Raw genomic sequence first — 15,733 nt, forward strand, 5'->3', positions numbered from 1 at the left:
CTTCCGTAAAGATAGTCGTTAACACCGGAAATACCCTTCGTCTCGCCCGTTTACTAGAGGAAGGGGGAAACTCGGCTCTCCCGGCGTGCCCCGCGGCAGGGGGCGGTGCCAGGGACTCGTTGCGGGCGCAGCCAGTACCTAGAGGCTGAGGCTCCCGTCAGGCTGTGCGGGGTAAAGAGGCGTTGCGCTGTTGAGTTGGCTTTAAGGCGGTGATAAGTGGGGGCTGCCTTCGCTTCCAGTCCCTTCCTCTTGTCGTCTCTCGTCCTCTCTCGCTTTCTTTCGGGGGCTCTGAAGGCGGAGGCCTTGTGTCCGTCCTCGGCTAGGCAGTTCTCCCTGCCCGTTCCGAGGCCCCGCGCTCGCTGCTTGCAAAACGTGGATTGGCGGGCGGCTCGGCCGTCCCGCCCCCGCCGCCGAGCCGGGGGCCAAGGTCTCGGGGAGCGCGGGTGACCTCGCCCAGCCTCGCAGGGCCGCGGGGGCTTGTGGGTACTCCCTCGGCGCGCGCCCTGGAACGGGGTGCGCAGAATGTGGGGAGGCGCGGCTCGCAGGCCTTGGGTCCTGACAGTGCAAGGAAATGAAAACCTAAAAGCAGAAACGGTCCTGCCTAATCTTTTTTTTCCCAGCAAGAGCTGACTACACACAAGGAGTACGTTGCTTTGTGGGAGGATTGCCTCCAGACAGGGCAGCGGTACGGTGCTAGGCAACATACTACGTTGGTTGAAATAAAATCCCTTGTCAATGTTTTAAACAAGAACTTTTCTAATAAGCAGAGAGGTAAATCTTCATTGTTTTGGTAGGTGACTTAATACAGTGCTTTTTGTTTATTTAAAATTCTTTGATTCTGCTATTTGTTTTTTTAAGTGAGTTACTTGTAGAATTACATGAGAATTTTTCCGTAAAACGGTATCCTGAATTAGTATCACGAGTGCCTCTCTCTTGGGAATGTAAGGTACTTTACAGGACAACAGTGATGGTGCTATAGCTACAATTGCTTTTGAAGGTTGATACATTGGTGTTTCCCAATATTCAGTTTTCAGCTCCTCCGTGCCCTCGGGGCTTCGTCTCGGTCTTAGATACCTTCCTGACAACTCAAACTCAGCAATTCTAAAACAATTCATTAGGGACTTAATAATCACTGTCTAGTCTATTTGCAGTTCAAGACGTGGATCCGTTTCCACCAGACTCACCCATCATTTCCAAATGGTAAAATGTCAGTCTCAGTAGACAAAGCTGGGAAACAGGAAAAGAAACACCTTAAAAGGATCCACATTCCAGACTTGTTTGCTTCAGCAAACCTGCTTTAAACTTATTTTGTAACAGAACATTTCTTGTTCGTTGAGGACAAGTGTGCTATATTTCACTCATCTATGTAGGTTGTACACAATTTTTCTGGAATGCTGGTGCACTGCAGAGAGCTTTAGTTCCGGCAGTTATCAGTGTAAACAGTTTGTTGGACCCTCTCCGTGTGATGGCTTCCAAACATAAGAACAGTCCATTTTTTCTTCGATCGCTGTTCTTTTGAATCTTTTCTATCCCTTAACCACACCTTAGGTGATACTGTTCTGGTCAATTCAGTTACTAAAATGAGACCCTGTTAGTGTGTTGATCTCGTGGCTTGAGTGGGATCCTAGATTCTTAGGGTGCTAAGGTACAAGTCATGGTTCTGGTTCTCAGACACTTCCTCAACATCCTCTTGAAGGCCTGGCTTCTTCTGTGTTGAGGCAAGTTTCTCTTAACTGGCCACTGCTAGAGTTCTATCTTAGTTGATCCCTGCTTCTCTGGATAACAGGCTCTTGTTTGAAACTCCTTTCATGGGGTACATATGGGAAGACCTGATGGGCCTTGTCCTCTCCATATGTTTTCATGGAAGATCTACCTGCAGCTCGATCTTTTCCATCACCCCACTGACCGCACCGAGCAGTATACCAAGTCTTGTGGGTGAGGGTCCAGCAAGAAAGCTGGAGACGATTTATCTTCCACAGAGTCCACCCGACTCTTGAGAAACACGCGCCCTTGCCACACAAAAGGGCCAGACTGGAGGCTGCCTGTGGCCTCTGCTCTCCACTCTGCCATCTCTCTTCCATCCTCTTCCTCCCTCCTGAAACACAGAGAGAAGTAAATCAGCAAGAATGCTGACTAGACAGGTTTGCAGGTAGGAAATGGAACACCAGCCTCTCCTTCCAGTAAGCCCTACTGATAGTGGAGAGATTATCGTACAGCCTCCCCACTACATCACTTCCCACCAGAAACGCTCCCCAAGGCCAACTACCTCCTTTCATTCCTTCGCCTGCCTTCCGATATAGACTGAGAAGGAGAGGATTGAGAAAGTATTCCGTGGAAGCAGGGCTAGATCTGCAGCTTTTATTAATCCGTGGGGAAAGTGTCTGTCTCCGATTGTGGCATCTTTTGTTAGAAGATGGGGTACTATGTTGTTTTCAGCCGTGAGCTTAGTGCTCGTTCTGGGACAAGAGCAGAGGCCCCACTAAACATCTTTTAGTGGATGCTGTGATTCTCTGTTCAGACCTTTCAGGACTGAAGGACATGTTCCCTGATCTACTCAGAGTATAGCTCTCAACAGTTCTCAGTTACGTCACTCTTCAAAACTTGCCCTCAGCTGAAGAAAACTGCTTTGCCCAAAGTCATGGTCCCTTGGGGAGGTGGGGGAGGGGAGAGGGGGTGGGGACAGCCCATATCTAACGACTAGTCAGTTTAGGATATGAAGACCTCTTTCCCTCACCACAGTTTGGGACAGTTCCAACTCCAAAGCTCCCTATATTAGTATCTACTGTGCATAACAAGTTACCCCAACAGTTAAGAAAGTGGGTAAGAACTTAGGAGCAGCTTCACTGAGTCGTTCTGGCTCAAGGTCTCAGGTAGTTGCAGTCAAGATGTTAGGGCCACAGTCATCCAAAGCCTTGACTAAGGCTGGGAGATCCAAGATGGCTCCCTCCCGTGACTGTTGGCTGGAGGGCTCAGTTCCTCATCATGTGGGACTGTCCAAAGGCTGCTTTTTTTTTAAATTAATTTTCATTGGAGTATAGTTGCTTTATAATGTTGTGTTAGTTTCTACTGTACAGCACAGTAAATCAGCTGTACATATACATATATCCCCTCTTTTTTGGATTTCCTTCCCATTTAGGTCACCACAGAGCACTGAGTAGAGTTCCCTGTGCTATACAGCAGGCTCTCATTAGTTATCTATTTTATACATAGTATCAATAGTGTATATATGTCAATCCCAATCTCCCAATTCACCCCACCTCCCCGCTCTTCCCCCCTTGGTGTCCATAGATTTGTTCTCTATGTCTGTATCTCTACTTCTGTTTTGCAAATAAGATCATCTATACCATTTTCTAGATTCCACATATATGTGTTAATATACAATATTTGTTTTTCTCTTTCTGACTTACTTCGCTCTGTATGACAGTCCACAGGCTGCTTGTGAGTCCTCACAGCATGGCAGCTAGCTTCTCCCAGAACAGGCAATCCCACAGGGAGAGCAAACAGGGAGCTACAGTGCCTTGTATGGCCTGACTTCTCACATTCACTTTTCTTCTGTTCATTAGAAGAGAGTCACTAAATCCAACCCATACTTGAAGGAAGGGGAATTTGGCTCTACCTTTAGAAGGGGGCATCAAAAAATTTGTGACATATTTTAAGCCACTTAGCTCCCATTGGATGGGGAGCCTTTGTTGTAACTGCGTGACCGTTCAACTTTTCCCTCTGCCCAACCCAGTCCTGTTTCTTCACCCTATCCCTCCATTCCTGTTGCTCACCCCCAATATGCTTCCTGAACATTAATCTCCATCCCGAGCCTGCTTCCTGCAACAATCCTGTCACGCTAGCTTCCTGACTTAACGTCTCTGAGCCTCAGTTTTCTTCATCTGTAAAGTGATCTCACAATACCTTCGTTACAGGGAAGTTAATAGAATTCATAACAGTTCATATATCTATCAAGTACTTAGTGTGGGCCAGGCACTGTTCTAAGCACTTTAAATGTTTTGATTTATTCCATCTTCATAACAGTCTTACGATACAAGTACAATTACTGTTTACTCACTTTATAAAAGGGAAAAACTGAGGCACTGAAAGACCATGTAGCAACCAAATGGCAGCCACCCATTTTGATTCCAGAGCTCACATATGCAATCACCAATCACCGTGCCACAAATGTGTGTACAACAAAGGCCTGGGGTTATAGCAGAGAGGCACAGGACCTTAATTAAAAGACTGAGCAAAGGACTGCCAATCAAATGTGAAGATCAAGCAGGGGTACAACGTTACAGTAAAAGGTGATTTTAAAGAAAGGACTAGGGGTCATTTATCAATTGATAGTGAAGACTATTAAAATTATGGCAGAATTTTATAGTGTATTAGTTTACTAGTGCAGCTGTAACAAAATACAGTACTACAAATTGGGTGGCTTAAAACTACGGAAATTGTGCTTTCACGTTAGCTTCTGGAGGCTGGAAGTCTTAAAACAAGGTGTTGGCAGGATCGGCTCCTTCCTAGGGCCATGAGGGAAGGATCAGTTCCAGGCCTCTCTCCTTGGCTCGCAGACCGCTGTCTTCTCCCTGCGTCCCTTCACATTGTCTTCTTTTTCTGTGTCTTCACTTTCACAGGGCATTCTCCCTTTATGTGTATATGTCTCCAAATTCTTCCTTTTTGTAGAGACACCAGTCATATTGTATTAGGGCCTACACTAATGACCTCATTGTAACTCCATTAACTCTGTAAAGACCCTGTATCCAAATTCTGTCACATTCTGAGGTGCTGGGGGTTAGATCTTCAACATATGAATTTGGTGGGGACATAATTCAACCTGTAACATATAGTAACAAAATATATACAACAAAAATATTCAGGCATATAAAGATAAATAGGTACAGTAAGTAAAAGATTTTAACACAACACAGTGTATCAGAGATCAAGCAGATAAAAAACAAAGACATAGAGGATTTTAACAAAATAAGTAAGAAGAGCAATTAGCAAATAAGATGGAATTACAGGGAATTCACTTTTTCGAGTGTCCATCATGCATTTATAAGCATTGATTGTACACTAGGCCACAAAGACACTCTCAAATTCAATTAACTAGGTATAGTACAGAAACTTTAACCACCAAAACTTTGACCACTTGGAGATTAAGACATACTTTCCCAAATACATTAGGTCAAGGAGTAAGTAAAAATACAATAACCAGCTAAAAAATAACAAGGTAAGAATGCTTCATATCAAAACCTATGGGATACAGCCAAAGGAAGAAAAATTATCAGAAAAAGTGTTTGAAAATTTATTAAAGAAACCGTTTGGGGCTTCCCTGGTGACGCAGTGGTTGAGAGTCCGCCTGCCAATGCAGGGGACGCGGGTTCATGCCCCGGTCCAGGAAGATTCCACAGGCTGCGGAGCGGCTGGGCCCGTGAGCCATGGCCGCTGAGCCTGTGCGTCCGGAGCCTGTGCTCCACAACGGGAGAGGCCACAACAGTGAGAGGCCCGCATACCGCAAAAAAAAAAAACAAAAAAAAAACTGTTTGATGCAGCAACGAAGACCCAATGCAGCTCCCCCAAAAAAATTGTTTGAAAATTTGGCCAGAGTAAAATGATATGAAATCAGGTATTTGCTATAAAATAACTCCAGGCCGAGGGGGAGCAGCAGGAAGAAGGGAGGAGTTGTGACCGGCAGGATGATTGTTGAAACAGATGTTGATAATTACTGAAGCTGGGTGATGGGAACATGGGGCTTTATTGTACCATCTCTCTGCTTTGTATGTATCTTTGAATTCCATAGTAGAAGACAAGATAAATATATGCAGTAGGATAATATTTTTTAACTATTAGCTGAAGTATTTTTTATGCCCTGTAATTCCTAGTAGGTGACCCCCAAAATTCCTTACATCAAATTTACACCTTGAATCAAAAAATGTGTGATAAACAGCACTTTTCCAAAGATATGAAATGTGTCTGGTCTAGAGGAAGGGGTGTGAACAGAGAATGGAGCAAAAATATCCTGGGGTGAGGTCTGGCTATCTGTCCTCTGAAGTCAACAGCCCACTTGGAGTTGGGGATGGACAGGGCTGCAGAAAATGATGGAAAACTCAGAGAGGCTGAATGAGCGTGAAGGAGCAGAGGATGAGCAGATCCAGCAAGAGTGCGTTGTGAGCTGGGTGGGGAGAGCTCAAGCTTACTCTAGAAGCCCTCTAGCGTGGTGTTGCCTTTGCTGAAATGGACTGCAAATTACTGTAGCTGGGTCACTGGCCAAGATACATGGCATTTTCTTTTTTTGCTTTTTATTGGAATATAATTGATTTACAATGTTGTGTTAGTTTCAGGTGTACAGCAAAGTGAATCAGATATACATATACATATATCCACTCTTCTTTAGATTCTTTTCCCATATAGGTCATTAACGAGTAATGAGTAGAGTTCCCTGTGCTATATAGTAGGTCCTTATTAGTTATCTATTTTATATACAGTAGTGTGTACATGTCAAGTCCAGTCTCCCAATTTATCCCTCCTCCCCTTCCCCCCTTAACCATAAGTTTGTTTTGTACATCTGTGACTCTATTCCTCTTTTGTAAATAAGTTCATTTGTACCATTTTTTTAGATTCCACATGTAAGCGATATCATATGATATTTGTCTTTCTCTGACTTACTTCACTCAGTATGACTATCTCTAGGTCCATCCATGTTGCTGCAAATGGCATTATTTTATTCTTTTTGTGGCTGAGTAATATTCCATTGTATACATGTACCACATCTTCTGTATCCATTTCTCTGTTGATGGATATTTAGGTGGCTTCCATGTCCTGGCTATTGTAAATAGTGCTGCAATGAACATTGGGGTGCATCTATCTTTTTAAATTATGGTCTTCTCTGGATATATAACCAGGGTGGGATTGCTGGATCATATGGTAGTTCTATTTTTAGTTTTTTAAGGAACCTCTATACTGTTCTCCATAGTGGCTGTATCAATTTACATTCCCACCAACAGTGCAAGAGGGTTCCCTTTTCTCCACACCCTCTCCAGCATTTATTGTTTGTAGACTTTTTGATGATGGCCATTCTGACCAGTGTGTGGTGATATCTAATTGTAGTTTTGATTTGCATTTCTCTAATAATTAGTGATGTTGAGCATCTTTTCATGTGCTTTTTGACCATCTGTATATCTTCTTTGGAGAAATGTCTATTTAGATATTCCACCTATTTCTTGATTGGATTGTTTGTGGTTTTTGATGTGGAGCTACATGAGCTCTTTGTATATTTTGGAGATTAATCCCGTGTCAGTTGCTTCATTTGTAAACATTTTCTCCTGTTCTGAGGGTTGTCTTTTCATTTTGTTTATGGTTTCCTTTGCTGTGCAAAAACTTTTAAGTTTAATCGGGTCCCATTTGTTTATTTTTGTTTTTATTTTCATTACTCTAGGAGGTGGATCAAAAAAGATCTTGCTGTGATTTATGTCAGACAGTGTTCTCCCTGTTTTCCTCCAAGAGTTTTATAGTATCCAGCCTTATATTTAGGTCCATTTTGAGTTTATTTTTGTATATGGCATTAGGGAGTGTTCTAATTTCATTCTTTTACATGTAGCTGTCCAGTTTTCCCAGCACCACTTACTGAAGAGACTGTCTTTTCTCCATTGTATATTCTTGCCTCCTTTGTCATAGATTAGGTGACCATAGGTGCAGGGGTTTATCTCTGGACTTTCTATCCTGTTCCATTGATCTATATTTCTGTTTTTGTGGTACAGGACATTTTTGAACCACACGACTCTCCCATCCCAGCCAAGAAGGAGAATGGGGATGTGAAAGGGGAAGGTAAGACACTATCACTTGAGTTCCAACTGAACAGTAAGATTGAATTTTTTCCCCCACCCTCAGCAGAAATGATTGCTGGAGAGCTAAACTGGGTTAAGTTATAGAGAAATGAAGATTGTTACTTTTTTGGCCGTTTATATGCTGTGCCTGTAAATCTTAAAACAGCTACATACACAAAAATCAATAGACATTTCTATTTAACAGCAATAACCAGTTAGAAAATAAAATGAAAATGGGGATTGTATCCTAAATAGCAATAAAAATCTAAAATACTCGGGAGTAATTTGAATGTAACATATGCTTGAGTTACATGAATAAAGCTATGAGGCTGAATTAAGATATATGAGTTACGAAAAATGGAGAGATGGGTAGTATTTCTGAATAGAATATCTAAATACTTTTAAATGCCCATCCTTATAAAATTAATTTTTAGTCTTCATTAATTCCCCTCAATATAATTTTTAATGAGGAAATTTAATGAAATCACGTTAAAATTCTTCTGAAAACATAATGAATGCTAAAAAATGATGTATCTTTTAAAAAAGTTAATTGCAGGGAAAAGAGTCCTACTTAGCACAAAGTAGAGCTATAAGAGTTAAAACCACATCATTCTGGCATAAGATCAGTTGGACAGGATAGCTCAGAACAGACACCAATATATTAGTATTTAAGACTTTAATATATGATAAACGAGTTATCACAAATCTGTAGAAAACAGAGGATTATTTGGCAAATGATATTAGACTAAATGACTTGATAGAAGAAAAATTCATTTAGATTTTGCTCTCTCACCATAAGCTCTCCTATCCCCTCCTCCTGCCAAAAATTAGTTGGATTAAGAGTTCAGGAAATGACAAAACAGGGAATTCCCTGGCAGTCCAGTGGTTAGGACTCGGCCCTTTCACTGCTGGGCCCAGGTTCAATCCCTGGTCAGGGAACTAAGATCCTGCAAGCTGTGCAGTACAGCCAAAAAACAAATAATAATAATAAAAGGAAATGATAAAACAAGTTAGGCATAGACTTTTTTTTAATATAGTTTTTTTTAATGTTTATTTTATTTTTGGCTGCACAATCTCCCTATCTTAAGGTTAACCATGCCACATAACAACATAATCCTGGGAGAGATATTTCATCGTATTCACAGCTTCTACCCACACTCAAAAGGGATGAAATTATACAAGGGTGAAAGTCATTGGGGGATCATTCTTAAGATTTTTTTTTTTTTTTTGCGGTACGCGGGCCCCTCACTGTTGTGGCCTCTCCCGTTGCGGAGCACAGGCTCCGGACGCGCAGGCTCAGCGGCCATGGCTCACGGGCCCAGCCGCTCCGCGGCATGTGGGATCCTCCCAGACTGGGGCACGAACCCGTGTCCCCCGCATCGGCAGGCGGACTCCCAACCACTGTGCCACCAGGGAAGCCCCATTCTTAAGATTTTGACTGTCAAATCTATAAGAAGAACTTTAAAACGCAGGATATGAATAACACTTGCAAAAGAGGAAATTAAGTAGTAAGCAGACATATGCAAAAATGTTTAACTTAAAAGAAAAAAAAAACCAAAGAAATGCTAGTAAGAATCTTCCATTTCAGAGATTCATTTAGCAAAAAATACTCAATATTGGCAGATAAGAGGTGGAACAAACATCTTCATTCATTTATAATAGTAATGTGAATGGTATGACAAAGGTAGAAAAAGATTTGGCAATATATACCAAAGTTTCTTAAATGTTAATATTCTTTGACTTGGTAATTTGACTGTTGTAAATCTATCTAAACAATATAATCCTAAATTTGAAAAAAAAAACCTTAAACATCACAGTATTCACAGCAAATTATTAGTAATGAAAAATTGGAAAAAACCTACTTGACAAAACAGTCTTGGTTTGGTAAACTATACCTTCAAATCAGTGAGAAATTATCAGCCACTAAAAACATGGTTATGCTTAAAGAAATAAAAGAAGACCTAAATTGATGGAGAAATATTCCATGTTTATTGAGTACAAGACTCAATATTATTAAGATGACCATTCTTCCACTCAGTGCAATCCCATTTAGCAAACTCAGTAACCTTTTTGGTAAAAATGGACAAACTGATTTAAAAATTTACACGATAATGCAAAGAACTCAAAATAGCCGACGTAGTTTTGAAAAAGAAGAACAAAGTTGGAGGATTTATATTGTCTAACGAACAACCTTATTAATAAACGGTCAAGAGACTTCAGTAGGCACTTCACAAGAGAAAAAAATATGAATAGCCAATAAACACACTTAAAGATGATCAGCATCATTAACGATTATGGAAATGCAAATTAAAAGTATGCCGAGATATACTACACAGCACTAGCATGGCTAAAATGAAAGAGTTTGACTATACCAAGTATCGGTGAGGCTGTGGAGGAACTGGGACCCTCACTTGCTGATGGGAATGAAAAGTGAAACAACCATTTTGTAAAACAGCTTGGCAGCTCCTTATAAAGTTAAACATACCCTTATGATACGGCTGAGCACAATCACTCCTAGGTGTTTACCCAGAAAATGAAAACATATGTCTACACAAAGACTTGTACTTGCATGTTCGTAGTAGCATAATTGATAATAGACAAAAACTGGAAACAACCCGAATATTCATCAAGTGGTGAACGGACAAACAAATAGCAGTATATCCACACAATGGATCCCTACTTATCAATACAAAAAACAAGCTATTGGGACTTCCCTGGTGGTGCAGTCGTTAGGAGTCCACCTGCCAATGCAAGGGACATTGGTTCGATCCCTGGCCTGGGAGGGTCCCACAGGCTGCGGAGCAACTAAGCCCGTGCACCACAACTACTGAGCCTGTGCTCTAGAGCCCGAGAGCCACAATTACTGAGCCCACGTGCCACAACTACTGAAGCCCGTGCGCTCTAGGGCCCATGATCCACAACAAGAAAAGCCACCACAATAAGCAGCCTGCCCACTGCAACGAAGAGTAGCCCCCGCTAGCTGCAACTAGAGAAAGCCCGTGGAGCAACACACACCCAACGCAGCCAAAAATTAAAAAAAAAAAACAGAACAAGACTACACAGTATTACAAGAAAAAGACAAAACAACCACAACAACTAAAAAACAAGCTACTGATACATACAACAGCATGGATGAATCTCAAGACATGCTAAGCAAGACTACATAATTAATATAAGTTCCAAGCAGGCAAAACTAACCAATAGTGACATAAAATGGATCAGTGGATACCCGTGAGGAGGCTGGGGGACAGACTACAGACAGTCAGGAGGGTACTTCTTAAGATGAAGGAAATAACCTATATCTTGAGTGCGAGTTAGTTACACAGGTTATCCATTTGTTAAAATTCATCAAACTGTGTATATATACGGTAGGTGTGGCTTATTTTATATAAATTATATTTGCATAAGTTGACCTCAAAAGTCATACAGTTATGCAGATCATGTTCTAACATAGAGAATGGTTGTGCTAAAATAAAAATTTAAAAAGAATTCAGAGTTTTAGCTATAATATGATTACAGCTGTGAAAAACAGGCAAACAAAAAAGTACATGCAACATAAGTCTCTAAGTTAAACAAACAAACAAAAAAAGCACAGAGGGCTTCCCTGGTGGCGCAGTGGTTGAGAGTCCGCCTGCCGATGCAGGGGACACGGGTTTGTGCCCCGGTCCGGGAAGATCCCACATGCCGCGGAGCGGCTGGGCCCGTGAGCCATGGCCGCTGAGCCTGCGCGTCCGGAGCCTATTGCTCCGCAACGGGAGAGGCCACAACAGTGAGAGGCCCGTGTACCGCAAAAAAAAAAAAAAAAAAAAAAAAAGCACAGAAATCCTAGCAGAAAAAGAAATACCCCCCAAATATTAACAGTGTCTGTACTGGGGTGATTAGGACTGAGTACCTTTTGTTCTTTTTTAGTTCTTTTCACAAACATGCATTATTTAAAAAAATATTTACCATCAAATTTAAAGTATTTTCTATTAAATTTAAAAAAATAGTTACCATTAAATTTGAGAAGCAGAAAAAAGAATTCATAAGGGCAGAGTCAGCATTCTTTCAACTGCAAGAGCCAGAAACCTACTTAAATGATCCTGAGCCACACACAGGTATGTTGGCTTTTGTAATTGAAATGCAAGATGGAGTTAAGTTATACACAAGGTTAATTTACTCATTTCTGGATATTCTTCCTTAGAGAGGAGCCTTACCATTTATGGGGGAGACATCTAAAATATCTCTCAAATAGGCAAATTGATGAATACTACACCATAAACACTTTCGGTATTAAAAAAGCTGTAAGGAAAGGAAAACTTGTTAAGACCATATATTTTATCTCCTACGTTAATTTCATTCCCACAGCCTTCCAATAATTCAAATTGTGCACATTTGGTGCCAAGCTTCTCCTTTCCTGGTTTGTTATTTCCTTTCCATTTACCTACCTGAAGTAGAGTGTCTGTTTACCATGTCGATTACCAAGGAGATATTGCTGATGCGCCAACTGTAAACTTCATGCAGTGTATCAACAATGGACCATCATGCCCTGAGAGTTAGTGTACTGGAGTTATCCAAAATTCTACAGTGTGAACCCACTAAGAAGAAAATAGAACAAGATGATGTCTTGTAAAAGATTTTCGTGAGGAAAATCACTGAAGTTTACTTCATTTCCTGCCATTGCTCTTGAATGCCTAAAGATGTGTCAGGGATGGAGCTTATCAAGGTTTAAATATGGCAGTGGCCAGGTCCCCACTCCAGCTCCTGTATCCACTACAGGAGTGTGGTGCACTGGACTCCTCCACAGACTACTGGGTCTTCCTGGACTTCCAGGCGGGCCAGGTGGCAAGGAGATATCAGGTGCTACCACAGCCCTGTAGGTAAGTTCCACCTTTTGGTTCACCCTCCCTGACCCTAACTGAGCAGGCCAATGGCTGCCCACCAAGGGGCTCATCCTCCAGATGAGGTATCCTCTGCTCTGTCTCGGTTATGGTGCCAACTGTTTATGATTTTTTACAGTTTTTTTTTACCTGTAATTGATTTCTAATCTCATAGCATTGTGATCAGCAAGATGCTTGATATGATTTCAATTTTCTTAAGTTTACCTAGGCTTGATTTGTGACCCAAGATGTGATCTATCCTGGAGAATGTTCCGGGTGGACTTGAGAAGAAAGTGTATTCGGCTGCTTTCGGATAGAATGTCCTATAAATATCAATTAATTCTATCTGGTCTAATGTGTCATTTAAGGCTTGTGTTTCCTTATTAATTTTCTGTCTGGATGATCTGTCCACTGGTGTAAGTGGGGTGTTAAAGTCCCCCACTATTATTGTCTTACTGTCGATTTCCCCTTTTATGGCTGTTAGCATTTGCCTTGTATACTGAGGTGCTCCTATGCTGCGTGTATATATATTTACAGTTGTTATATCTTGCCCCATTGGTTTATGTTCTCCATCATCATGGAGCTCTTCTTGGTTTTCCTGGGTAGTTTCCACACTAATCCTAAACTGAGAACAAAATGTTTTGTTAGATACTCTCTGCTAAATACACACCAAAACTGAAAATAGGTAAGGATCTGGAATAAAAGAAATGCTAGGTAACTCTGCAGAGCTCCACTTTTAAAATTCCAATTTTAAAATTATAAACCCACATGATCCTAGCACTAGTGCAAAGGGCCAAGGATATGACTTTCAGGAAGACTGGCAGTCTGCTGTCCTAGAGCTATCTACTAAACTGAACAAGCATGTTTGCCAGGCACCCTGCAGGCCCTTATGATTCACAATTCATAATCATATGAGAGAGATTGATGGGTAGATAGATATGTGATAAAGCAGATCTAGCCAAGTGCTAATTCTAGAATCTAGGTGGTAAATGCCTGGTCACTGTACAATTTTTTCAGTTCCTCTCTATGTTTGAAAGTTTTAAAATAAAAGTTGGGGTGAAAATGGAAGTAGAGATACTTATACAATTTACGGGGAACATATATTACTCTTCCTTTGGTGAGTTGTCTCACATCTACTTACTGGATGCCGGTTATGAATTATGCTAAATCCTGAAGACAGATATAGTCTTCCCTTCATGTAGTTTACAGCCTAGAAAGGAAGAGAGATGGTTGAACAAATAATTCCAGTAGAATGTGAAGAATTATTGTAGGGCTCACTCCAGTGACCTCGTTTTACCTAATTATCTCTGTAAAGACCCTATTTCCAAATAAAGGCAGTTTCTGAGTACTAAGGGTTAGGACTGTAACATGTCTTTTTTGGAGGGACACAGTGCAACCTATAACATGAGTTGATCAACTTTGCATGTTAGAAAGATCCTTCTGACTGCAATCTCTGCAGAGTACATTAGGGGAGGAACATCACACAAAGCATCTCAGGAGACATATGTAGTAATCTTAGCAAGAGACGTTAGTAACTGGACAACGGTCATAGTAATAAGGTAGGATGGAAAGAAGTGGGCCAATAGAGACACTTTAGGAGCTGGTCCCGATGTGAGCTCACACATGAGCTGGGAGAGTGAGAAGGGGTCTCCCTATGCATGAGGGGTTCAGGGTCCCACGTCTCACCCAAACCCGCATTCGCAGCAGGTATGACCATATGGCCTTTGTGAAACTTGTAGTCATCACAGGGAAGAGTGTTCACTTCCTGGTTCTCCAGGCCCTGGAGCTTCCCTTCCACTCTGAGATGCCACGCCCCCATTCAGCAAGAGCTCAAATTATCCATTCACTGATAATCATTAGATCATTCAGGAAGTCGCTGAAGGGAAAACTCCTGTTTATTTCTGGAACCATCAAACTTCCATTTCACGTTCTTCCCTAGAAGGTATTTACGTGACTGTCTCTGATTTTTTTTTAAGGGAACGTTGATGTCTGGGTGCTACACAAAGGGTTCCTGTTACATTACTCCAAATATGGGCATGAGACTAGAAGTAACAAGGCAAAAACTGTCTGTCTTCTGGAACTGAGCACACCTGCATGTGAATTAAATTCACTCTCTGAAAATGTCCATGTAATCTTAGAGGTTTAGTCAGGAACTCTGGAGGGAATGCTAGATGCCCTCAGTACATGTCCTCCCCTTCCTCTGGAGTAGTAAAAACTCCATTTTTTGTTCTCAGCTGTGTATGTGGTTGCCCAGAAGAATTTGTACAAGGGTGTCTCCATCACCCTTGTAACTAGGTGTGGCCACGTGACTACGTTCTGGCCAAAGGGATGTTAGTAGAAGCCACGTGTGCTACTCCTGGGAAGTATCTTTAAAGAGAAGGTGTAAATCCTTCTTTTCCCCCTTCCTCCCACTGCTGGCTAGACTTTGGGATGTGTTGGTTACAGTTTGAGGAGTCCTCTTGGACCTTGAGGTGGAGACTTCTTGCTGAGAATGGAAGAGGAACAGTTTAGAAAGAGTCTGAGCTCTTCCTGACCATGGACCCTCCATCCTGGCCCTGACTGCCTACACTTATGTGTGAGAGAAGGAAACTTCTTTCTTGCTGTAGTAGACAGAATAATACCCCCTCTCCCCTCAGAAAAAGATGTCTACATCCAAATCCCTGGAAACTGTGAACGTGTTACCTTACAAAGAGACTTTGCAGCTGTGATTAAGTCAAGGATCTTGAAAGAGGGAGATTATCCTGGATTATCCAGGTGGGCTCAAGTTAATTAAACGGGTCCTTAGAAGAGGAACGTCAGAGACAGGAAAAGGGGATGCAGTGATGGAAGCAGCAAAGGTTAGAGCGATGCACCTTGAAAATGGAAAGAGCCGTAAGCCAAAGGATGCAGGTTCTAGAATGCCTCTAGAAACTGGAAAAGGCAAGGGAACAGTCTTCCCTGGAGCCTCCAGAAGGAACTTAGCTCTGATGAACCTTGATTTTAGTTGCAAAAGACTCATCTCAGACTTCTGAGCTCTAAAACTGTAACAGAATAAATGTGTGTTATTTGAAGCCACTAAGTATGCGG

General features: G+C 41.7%; 1 long non-coding RNA gene across 2 annotated transcripts; it reads left to right on the top strand.

Moving 5' to 3' along the window:
* The first annotated feature begins 58 nt into the window (after nucleotides 1–58).
* LOC307186636 lies at nucleotides 59–15,490 on the top strand. 2 transcript variants are annotated; one of them, XR_013828434.1, is made up of 4 exons: nucleotides 59–171; nucleotides 7,743–7,809; nucleotides 12,567–12,667; nucleotides 14,644–15,490. It is a non-coding gene; the product is annotated as an uncharacterized lncRNA (long non-coding RNA). The 2 variants fall into 2 exon arrangements; XR_013828435.1 differs by lacking the exon at nucleotides 14,644–15,490 and having other exon boundaries at nucleotides 12,567–12,749.
* Nucleotides 15,491–15,733: the final 243 nt, after the last annotated feature.

Source organism: Stenella coeruleoalba, assembly GCF_951394435.1.
Source record: "Stenella coeruleoalba genome assembly, chromosome: 5".
Classification (NCBI taxonomy): domain Eukaryota; kingdom Metazoa; phylum Chordata; class Mammalia; order Artiodactyla; family Delphinidae; genus Stenella; species Stenella coeruleoalba.